At 33.3% G+C, this 11,764-nt stretch overlaps 2 pseudogenes; both read right to left on the bottom strand.

The window, feature by feature from the left end:
* Window positions 1-218: 218 nt before the first annotated feature.
* LOC149567771 (potassium channel KAT2-like) lies at window positions 219-1,015 on the bottom strand (annotated as a pseudogene).
* Window positions 1,016-1,133: 118 nt separating this feature from the next.
* On the bottom strand, window positions 1,134-8,992 carry LOC149567770 (potassium channel KAT1-like; annotated as a pseudogene).
* Between the last annotated feature and the right edge of the window lie 2,772 nt (window positions 8,993-11,764).

Raw genomic sequence — 11,764 nt, 5'->3', positions numbered from 1 at the left:
CCTGCATTGTAAATCTTTGTTGTTGTATAGTAACATTGAATTAGAAAGACGAACATTACAGTTTTGGAAAATCTGTAAGGTAGTATAGTATATACATTATAATCCTTTTATATTTTGCTAATTGCAGATCAACTCCTGATCTTTTCTATAAGGTCAGTTAAAGACGATTATCTGATCTTTTTAATCCTATTGATTGAAACGTGTCTTATAAAATTTAATTAACAAAGATATAAAGGCTCATTGTCCCTAATTACATTGATATCATCGATCTCTACACCATCTAGGTTCAGTACAATGGCTGCTCTGCATCTGAATGTTTGCCCTACTATCAAGTACACAAGGCATATTGTTGAAGAGAGAATATTTTGAAAAAGAACTTTGAATTTTCTCAAAATTAAACAAACACATCTAAGAAATCAAACTATAATGCCAAATTTCTAGAATCTACCTGCTATTTGCAATAGTTCCTCCAGTGATGAAGGAAAAACAATCAATTTTCCACGTAATATATCTGATTTCTGAGTGCTTGGATGAGATAAGTGTATTGTTACTCTTTTGGGTGGACTTGCAATTGATTGAGGATGAAAAGAGTTAGAGATTGAGTTAATTTTTAGATCCCCTATTGTAGAATTCATGCTCATCTCCCATTCAAACATGCCAAACAATGAATGCTGAAAATCATCCAGTTTTTCAATATGCTTACTCTGGAACAAATTGGTTACAATGTAAATGATTAGTATGGCTACTAATTAGGGGGACTATTATATTTTATGGAATTTAGTTTAGGTTTTGTACTCTAAGGCTACTCTGTTTGTTAATAAGAATTTTATAGGAAGAAAGCTTTTACGAGGGGATTCAACTTGTTAATATGATTTTTTCCAAAATATCAATTCATAAGATCAAAAACATTAGCCCATTGATAATAAGAGTAATAAATAATTTGACTAACCGGAGAAGTGAAGCCATTATAATCTGCATCTTTAGAATTGGATCCTCTTTTCAGAAGTTCTTCCATGAATTGAGCATTCCCTTTTGAAGTTGTATAGTTAAGGCCTATTGGCAATGGAGACTTTGCATCACTTTCTGTACAAGTAACCTATATTTTGGATGGAAAATGCTCTAAATTTGTTCCTTTAAGCTACTTTAGATGCTGTTGAAAATGAGAGAATGTAAAAATTATCTTCGGCATCTTGTAAGAGAGGGTTTGTTATTGCTTCCCTCAATATGCCTAAAGAATGCAACTTCATGGTTAAAAAAAATGTTTTCATTGAATAAACTAAATAGTGTCAGAGCAAGAATCATACCGAATAGTGTCAAAGCAAGAATCATGATAGATATGGAAAAAGAATGCAAGATTGCGAGAATGTAACTTACAGCTACTCCATAAACAACTATATATAGCTCAAATGGGATGTCATTCTAGAGAATTACATCTTCTCTAGGAGGAATGTACTCTGCCACCATCTTTGTCACTTGTAAAGAAGAATGCACATAGAGATAAATGCTTACAACTTTACATAACTTCAATATGACTAGTATGCGAATACCCACAAGTGAAAAAGATACAAGAAATTGAGAATAGTAACGATATAAAATTCATTTCAAATCTCAGAAACAAAATAGGGGAAGAGATCTAGTAGCCACTGTGGGGTCATTGATCATGAGGAGGGTTTTGTGATAGATACTTCCTAATTGTCACTTTTAAAAAGTTCCAAAAAATGATAACATATATATTAATAGCTGATAATACATGCACTAATTGTCAATCACACACATACTAATAGTTGATCATTTTTATCTTCCTTGGTTATTGATTGGTCCAGTTGTGCCAAAAGTACTATTTTTTGGTGAGGGGCTATTAGAATATGGACGAGTGTTTTAAAATGACACTTTTCAATGACTTCACACTCCATTGCTTCTAAGAGATCCCAAAAATAAAACCTTAGCTTTAAACTCTTGATTCACCTACAAAGCTACATTGGAAAAATCAGCACAATTCAACTTACAGCTTAGGAGATCTAAGTGCTCAAAATTAACCTGGATGGCTATTAGATCTCTTCTCCTATAGAGAATAGTTCAAATTAAATTGGTATAAGAGGTAATCATTAATCCATTTATGAGGCAAAGCAAATAATTGTTATTTGTAAATCTTACAATCTTATAATCTTACATATTCTTTCATTCTCTTAACATTCTGATTTATAGATCATAGAATGTAATCTGAAATGTTGATATAAAAAATTACACAAACTAAATTCTAAAACAATTAAATGATATAAACATAGATTGTGGAAATCTCTAAACCCACATTAACAAATTTTTAGCAAAACGTGATTAATTTACCATCTGAGTAATGAAATCATCTGAAACTCCATGAAAGAGATAGAATTTTTGCATTGTTGACTAAAATAAATGTTGAGCTATAGCAGATTGAATTGCCCTGGGAAGGATTGCTATAGTTTGTTGTTGCAAAGCTTCCATTTCAAACTTGAGCCTCATATCTCCAAGAATTTTTTCTTTTAGTGTATGTGGTAGTTTGTTTCTATCACAAAAATTTGAGGCAGCATTCGCTACATATCTCTATACCCCATCTAACATAGCACTCCATCAACAATTTCATAGAAAACCAATATACTAGGTTATTAATATGCATCCTAGTTAATACTATTACTGCATATACTTACAAAGTTAAATGTTCTTCTAGAGCCATGGACACCAAGATTGGTCATATTGCCTATCAAGTAGGCTTGTAACCCAAGATTGAAGAGCATGTATGTTATAGTGAAAACCATTTTTCTAGTGTTCTTAGCATGGAGATCTCCATATCCAATAGTGCTTAAGGTTGTTATAGACCAATACATGGAGGAGACATATGCAGTCCAAAGGCGTTCCTTCTTGAAGTTTGGGTATGTATTACCAATGCAAGTGCTTTTGGGGTCAGGATACCGTTGTGCTAGTAGGTATTAGAAACACCCACCACAATGGACAGCAAAAAGAGGCACTTGGACCATCACAATCCCTTATAATAATCCTTTTTTAAGATGCAACAAAATCAAGAAATCAAATATCAATCACAGAGATGTATTGACTCCTTACACAAATAAGCTTTATGCATCTTGTCCAGAAGTAATTCAAGTGCACATCTTTCTCTAACCTACATCTCAGCAAAGAATTTTCCTAAGTTTTTTGTAATGATCCTCAGGTGAACTTTTAGTTATTCAAAACCTTTCCAATTAATAGCTAATGTCTTAATAGACTTGAATTCTATTTCTGATTTAGGAGATTACTACAACAAGTTTTGGATCTTAACAAGAAAAGATGGAACTAATTGTAAGATTATTTTGAAAAAAATTAGGTAGATTGATTACGTTCGGGTGTGTAGTTACTTAATCCATGGTTAATAAAATAAATATCTGACACATCCTTTTTCTAATGACGGTTCATTGGAGAGATCTAATTGTAATAATCATACACTTCTGAATTCAATTGTGTAAGATCTATTATATTCTATGATCTATTATAGAAATAATATGAATAAATTGTTATGAACATTTTAAAAAGCTCTCATATTTTTAATATACAATTGACTTAAAAACTTGATCTCAGAAAAACACTACAATTAAATCTCCAATTAAGTGTAATTCTATAGAAAGGGAAAGAATGTGCAACTGTATATTCTATATTCTAACTATGGGTATGAGGATAATGAAATACCCAGCAAATAGTGCACTGACCCTCCTCAAATGCCATAAACTTCATGATGAGGATTGAGTAGATAGGAAAGAGAGCCCATGTTTTCCAGAAGAAGCTCGACTAGGGTGCAAGGTGCATATTCACTTTCAAGACTAGCCCACATTTTCTTGTAGCCATAGTAGGGGCCAGATTCACTTTGAAGACCAGCCCTACCCTCTGCAAAAACCATGTGAAAATTTAGAGAAAACCTTAAATGAAACAATGAAATCGAGTGCAGAAAAGACCTAAAATGACAAATGTTTTTTTCCTTTGTGGATGTATAGGCCCTGTGTTGGTCAAAATTTCGACCAACATGGGTTTTATATATTAAAAAAAAAAAAATTCCTTTATATTTCGACCACCCTAAATTTATTTAGTTGATGGTCAAAAATTTTGGTCAAAAAATGAGGTTAAATGTAGTAGTGAAAATATGTAGGGGCAGCCTCAAAGCAAGGCTACCCTCAACACTCTCAAACCAAACCTTTCTTAGATAGTCATTTTAAAAGATTGTTGGACTTGTTTTTTGGATCTAAATTTGAAAGACATCAAACCTAGGCTTAGCAAGCTTGTTTTTGAGTGACACGCTCCTGGTACCCCAAACAATGAAGCTTCTAAGGCACCAAATCTCTGACCAAGTACTACATTCATCTTAGTTTTGATGTCCTGTGCCATTGTATATCCTCCAATACATCAGTATCCTTACAAAAGGGCCTAATTATATAATTATATATAAAAGTTAACATAATTGAACAAGAAAAGAATTTACACACCTATGGGGCTACAAGCAGCTATTGATTATGCACTTGGACCTACTGGAGAGCAACGAACATTTTACCTCCAGTACTATGTAAAACTTGCCTATACATGCAACATGCAAAATAACAAGGAACTAAGGCCACATATACATGGTGAGAAATACAATTTGGAAAGAAAACTCTAATCCAAATGTATAATCATCAAGCAAAATTTTTAGCTCAAATGAAAAACCATTATACTAGAACCAAATACTAAAATTCAATTCACACTTTCTAGTTGTAAATACATGAATTAGTGTAAGTTTGACATAGGAGTTTGTGCTAAGAATTTATATACCTTGAAGGCTACCCAGGTGTGTTTGCTACCTTTAGCATTGTTGTCTGGTTTGCATACCATAACTGACCAACATTATCTCCAAATCTTAGTGAAAACAATTTACCAGCAACCATACAATTGTCTATTAATGATGATTTACAAAATGAAGTCACACATTTTATGTGTTTAAATTAGTACCATTTTTCATACTACACACTAGTTTGATAAGTATTCAAATGGGTGCATAAACTAATCAAACACCTTAAGGGATCCATCATCCATGGAATCTCTCAGATGAGGTAGCTTTAGTTGTTCCTCGTACATTTTTGTTGCAATGGCATTTGCTATCCCTGGGTTCTGTCGGAGGAGAGGATCATTACCGACCAACCCATTAACAGAGCCATTTAACAAACCTTGTATGTGTTGTTGTTGTTGTTGTTCTTGCCTCTGTAACATTTGTAGCTATTGCATTTGCATCAATTCATGCCCCTCTACAATGTGGCTACGAATAAATGCCACCTCTTCACCAAAACTGTAACCGGCAAATTTTAGGGAATTCATTTGCAAATTAAAACTTAAACCCTTAACCATCCTCCAACTACTTCTCACACTCGGTCAAATGATTTTTTATTTTAAAGTTATATCCCATATTGGTTGAAATTTTGACCAACATGTTAGTGTTGGTTGAAATTTCAACCAACACGGGTTAGATTTTTAAAAAAGAGAAAAATTTCCTTCTACAATCTGACCAACCTAAACCTTTTTAATTGATGGTCAAAAATTTTGGTAGAAAAATGAGATCAAATGTAGTAGTGTAGTTAAACACTTTTGGAAACTCTAAGCCATCTTAAAATCATATAGAGTGGGAATTATTTGAAACTGAAGTAAAAGGTCGGTCGTTGTCTTGTTATCTCCAGGAGGATTTCATTTAACTTGATTAAGTAGATGAGTGTATCTAGATCTAACAAAACCATGTAGTCCAGAGGAACCTAATTTTGCAATAGAGATTGTATTTTGAACACTGTGGACTTAATAGTGGGAAGAGTTACAATTTTCAATATAAGAACTTACATGATGTCTTCTCATGGAATGCAATGATTACAAGATATGTATGAAATGGATTAGTTGAAGGGATCTATAAACATTCAATAAAATGAAACTAAAATGTGTAGACATAGATTCTACAACTTATGCTAACATTCCTTGTTCTTGTACTAAAATAAGATCTTTGGAATAGTGCACGGGTATACATCAAAGTTTCAAACCAAGTTTCCTTTTGTGCCAAAATAAGATCTTTTAGAAAGTTTCTAGTTGTTGCACTATGGATGATAGGCACAAAATATAAAGGTAGGGCCAAGTTAATCAATTTACTTAGTTAAAATGATGGAATGGTGGCTATGGTTAATCACTATCCTAATTAATAACAGTTAGAAAACCTGTGAAACACAAAAAACTTTGTATAGACAAAAGAAGATTCAGTGGTATCCAACACACCATTCAGTAATAGCTTACAGCTACTTAGCAATCCCAACTACTCTTTGAAATAGATAGGACTCAACTGGGAGCCACTCTTATTGAGAAATCAGAGGGCTTGATTTGATTGTTTGAAGGGTAGAAGTATCTTTCATTCAATTAGTAGAGAACCTAGGGCATTGGGTATGAAAAGCTCTCTCAATTTTGGAGATTGGGGCACAATTTGGGATAAGGTAAAAGTTTAGTACAAGATATAGGAAATGACTATTTCATATTTAAAAAATCAAAATTTCCATTTTAAAATATAAATAAATGAAAAAATCTTGAACAACCTAAAAGAATATGAATTTTTTTAATGTAATACTAAATAGTATATGAGATGCATAGTAATAATCAACTAGATATATAATTCTTCTAATAGTTATAACATGTATTAGGATTTGTGTTGCATTAACTAAAGTTACATAACAAGTAGTCAAAAGCATGAGCTAAGAAATGCCAAAAAAGAAAAAGAAAAATGTTTGTACCTACTCCATGAATCTATTGAGTAACAAGCTCCAATATTTTAGAATCATCCAATGGGTATCCAAGAAGCTTCTCTTGAACATTAGAATCATTAGACTAAATTGCACCCTCCAAAAAAAAAACCCAATCATTATTAATTACACAACCTAGTCTTCCTAATAATGATGAAATAGAAAATCAATGATAATTTGTTATCCTTGTGCAATAAAAAATGTGAACCATGACTAGATAGAGTTCATGAAATGAAAAGAACAATGAGTTACTAAAAGGTAAGAGTGCAACATGACTGAATGAAGTTCACAATAATAAACATAAAGATCATAGTATCTAATAAAAGACTATGACAATGAAAGCTTATATAGTAGATGTAGAAGGCACAAAGGTTAAAAGTTATATAGAACAAGATATGTAAGAGACATAGAACTTCCAAAATGGAGGACTTAAGATGATGAAAAAGTACATGAGGAGCATTCAGTGTGTTATTTATGCCATTCCCTTGCATTTTTATTTATTCCCAATTCGATGATGTTGTTTCAATCCCCTTTGTGTTGTAGGTTGCTAAAGATCTATCTAGGAAGGACATCAATGTGCTGGAGCAGCACATAAAGAACTTGCTTTGCCCTTCAATACCATTTTTCTTCAATACCCTGTACGATCCATATAGGGAGGGTGCAGATTTTGTTCACGGATACCCTTTCAGTCTACACCATGGAAGAAGAAATAAGCATAAATAAGTAAATAAAGAACTTTCTTTGCCCTTCAATGCCATTTTTCTTCAATATCCTGTATGATCCATACAGGGAGGGTGCAGCTTTTGTTCGTGAATACCACTTCAATCTGCACCATGGAAGCAGAAATAAGCATACAAGTCTTTTTGCCATAATAATGAATTAGGGCATGAAATAGAAAACTGTTTCTATAAAAATTGAGTGATGTGATGAACCATGTAGAGAAGATTTACAACTGACTTATCACACCCATCTTCCACACATGCCTACACATATAACAAGTTTCAAAGCATAAATCAGCATCATCATTGTTGTCTTAACAAAGAATGTAAACCGAAAATATTTAGTAGTTAAAACTAAGTACTAAGAATTAAAATACTAAGTAGAAGATATTTTCCATAGCAACTCAAATTGTGATATTTCTATAAGGATTCATCTATGTAATTTTTGAGTCAAACTCATTTACCCATGTTTCATTAGTAGTGATTCACACAAACCCATCTCTCATAAAAAAGAATGGAATTAAATTACTTTTTAAAATTAAATTAGGGTTAATAGCTTGAAATTAATGCAATCAAAATCTAAATGTCCAATATATCCATTGAATTCAAAAAGATTCATTGTTTTTACCAAGGCCCAAGTGTCATGAGACTGTAATGATACCACCAATTATATATGATCAGGATGCAAGAAGCCATATTCTTTTCTAATTGCCAATAATTAATTGAAAAAACAATAGCATTAAGGCAAGTAATTAAAATATTTCAAGATATCGATGGTCTTGAGGAATATTAACATGTATGCTTGCATTCAGAATGGTTAGCAATTATTTAGGAGAAGAGATGTGTCTCTTTAAAATAGACATTGACTCCAGCAAGGATTAGTGACGTTAAGTCCTCCACATAAATATATATAGCTCACCATTCAAGAACAGGGAGGATGAAAGGGGGAAATAAGGAAGATATACAAATAATAATAAAAAATAGGCATTTTAAGTTTTAACAGAAAGATAGTTTATACAACCATATAAAGGAGCACAGTCAGAACTCTTTAGTAGCAATATTTAATTGAACTCTAAACAAAGACAATCAAGACATACCTGGTATGGACATATACATCCCCCTCTTGTTTCAGGCTATCATTTACAACATATATTATTCTTATATCAACTCTTTTGGTATTATCACTACCTAGATATTATTTGATAATCAATTAGTTTGTAACTATTATGTATAATTGGGTAGAGATGCATATGCCTATAATGTGTTTGTAAACCCCCATAATTATAGAACAAAGATGGTCTAAGGAAAAAATATTATAAGGATTGAAGAAAGGGCAGGCATCATACTTTTTGACAAGACCTTACCTTCACCACACTTTCCATTGTCAAGGTAGATATCTGTGTCTCCATCTCCAGGTCCTGCTCGATGTCCATTGGCATCATCGGCTACTATCTCCTCCATTACCCACTTGCTTAATGCATAGCTCTCCTTCAAATAATTTTGACTTTGGTATGGTCAATACTTACTCTATAACCACTGCTTTATAAGTTGGTTTAATAGAATTATTCTCTTTAGCCAAAGTTTTCATTCGAACTCCCATTTCTTTCTTTGATTCCTCCCACCATTCCATCATTGCCTAATGATTCAGCCATATAAAGCACAAACTATTCAAGATTTGGCAAGGACAAACCCTAGATGGCACATACCCTTTCAGTCTGCACCATGGAAGCATAAATAAACAGATAAAGAAATTTCTTTGCCCTTCAACACCATTTTTCTTCAATATCTTGTACGATACATATAGGGAGGGTGCAAATTTTGTTTGCGGATACCATTTTAGTCTGTGCCATGGAAGCAGAAATAAGCATACAAGTCTTTTTGCCATAACAATGAATCAGGGCGCGAAATAGAAAACCATTCATTTTAACATAATGAAGCCCATGTTGGTCAAAATTTTGACCAACACGAGCATGGATTTTTTTAAAATGACATTTTTCCTTGCCTATTCCCACCAATTTGACCCCATTTGAATAGATGGTCAAAAAAATTGGTCTAAAAATGGGGTCAAATGTACTAGTGGGTAGATTCTAGAATAATATCTTGTTTTCAATCAGCTATATTCTACAAACTCTCCATCTCCCTCAAATTCTTAAGGGCCCATTTGGTTGCTGGAATATGATTTGCAAATTAGCATTTAGAATCTTGAATTTGGGATTCTGGAACTTGAAATCTAGATTACAATTTTGGTGATTTGATTTGGGACCGTTTGGTTCAAATCCAAAAATATTTTGTATTTGAAATTTATTATTCTGGACCTATTTGGTTCAAACCAAAAAAATTGGCATTGCATATTAGAACAGTTGAATCTTATGAATGACCTGCAAAAAATACCAACTTCAAAAATGAAACAACGATATACATATGTTTTATCCAATTTATTCCCTTGACTCCATTTTGGGGAGCATGTTTCACCCAAATCACCAACACCAATCTAATTGACTCAATTCTCACAATTGACTCAGTTCTCAACAAATGTGTTCACAGCTTCAGAGGTCGAGCATCATCTGTGATGGAGCTTTGGAAAATGTATTTTCTGCAAACAAGAGCCAATGAACCTGTGTGAATTGTTTGTGTAATGCTGTGAAGTCACCCATTGTTGAATGCAAGTCAAATCTCATAAGCGAATGTCGTAGGCCCGTGAGGGAGAAGTTGGAATTTTAGACAATATCGAGCCAACACGAATGCACAACTGGAAGGTATGTGGGCACTGAGAAATACCACTTGAATCTCTACTATGAGATCATGCTCAAGAGAGGTGAGTGGGTAGAAGATGGTGTTGATGTGGGTGAATCTTTCAAGCCACTTGAGATAGCCTACTCCAAATCCATACCAAAGAGGGAAATGTCTGTTGAACACGATTTCAACTGAACCCAAGGCCCACTGTAGGACTTGATGCAATTGATCTCATAAATTGATGGGAGCATAACCCTTGAATTTCAGCCCTTCACAAACTTAATGCTTGCTTTCTACTTTTTCCTTGGCTCGGTTGATCGATCACAGAGGATAGATAACTCTATCATTGAATGTGCAGATTTTCATGCCCCTTGCATGATCATACTCCATCGCCAAACTCAAAATTGAAATATAAATTAATTTTTTGAATGTGAAATTCAATTAGATTTCACTTTATTTGGAATCCACACTAGTATTTAAAATGGGAATTAAAATAGGAATTCCAAATAACAAGTATTTTTGAGGAATTTGGAATCCTTGTTTTGGGGGTCAAATGGGGATACCAGATTCCACTTTTTTCCCAATTCCAATTCAAATTGTGTGGACCCAAACAATGGATAGAATTTTTTTAGAATTTTGAATGCCAATTTGATTCTAATTCCAACTACCAAACGGGCCCTAAGGGCTTTCCTTCTTGCTATACCTAAAGATCCAACATCCACCTTTACTTTAGGGGAAATATTCTCCATTTTCTTCCTCCCAGTGGAAACTCCAAAAGATGACACTAAAGGGCGACCTTCCTTTTCAGATTTCTTATTTGAACTAACCTTCTATTTTTTTCTCAACTTTAGTAATTTTTTGGTCCTCTTGCTTGAGGAAATACTTAGCGTTAGTGTTAGGTACCATATCATCCATAAAAGAATATTCAATAATAGTTTTAGACAAGGGAAAATTAACATCATCAAGAAAGTTATCCATACTCATTCACAAAGTCTTAATGGAATTCTCCTCATGAATTTCCCCATCCTCAAATTCACCCTCCAGTAGAGAGTTTTCTATCTTCCAATAGAATTTGGGATAAACAATCTTCTTAAGACTACTCCATATCTAACTTTAAACCATTCATGAGAGGAGGATGGGGAGAGGACTCCTCCTTTCTTATGGCCTTCTTAATACAAACTACTTTCTCCTTCTCCACTATATGAGTTTCTTTGTCTTCCTTCTCAAACATGTTACTATCAGTTTCTTTACCTACCTTCTCTATCTTCACTTCATTATTACTAACATTGATAGCATTCTTCATAGAATTTGATGCATTTCCTTTTGGATCCTTAGGTTTCCAAATCATAGTAGGGGATTTCTTCTTTTCCTGCACCACCTTAGTAGTTGTTTTTGGTTTTTTTGGGTAGTTTTTGGCTAAATGATTCACTTTCTTGTAGTAAAAACAAGTATTAGGAAGATCTTCAAATTCCACATCCTGAGACGTCTTTCTCATTTTAG

The sequence above is a fragment of the Cupressus sempervirens genome, chromosome 3 (genome assembly GCF_028749045.1).
Source record: "Cupressus sempervirens isolate cs-2001-9-10 chromosome 3, ASM2874904v1, whole genome shotgun sequence".
Taxonomy (NCBI): Eukaryota; Viridiplantae; Streptophyta; class Pinopsida; order Cupressales; family Cupressaceae; genus Cupressus; species Cupressus sempervirens.
Note: the sequence above shows the minus strand (reverse complement) of the source record. Positions and strands in the feature narration are given on the sequence as shown.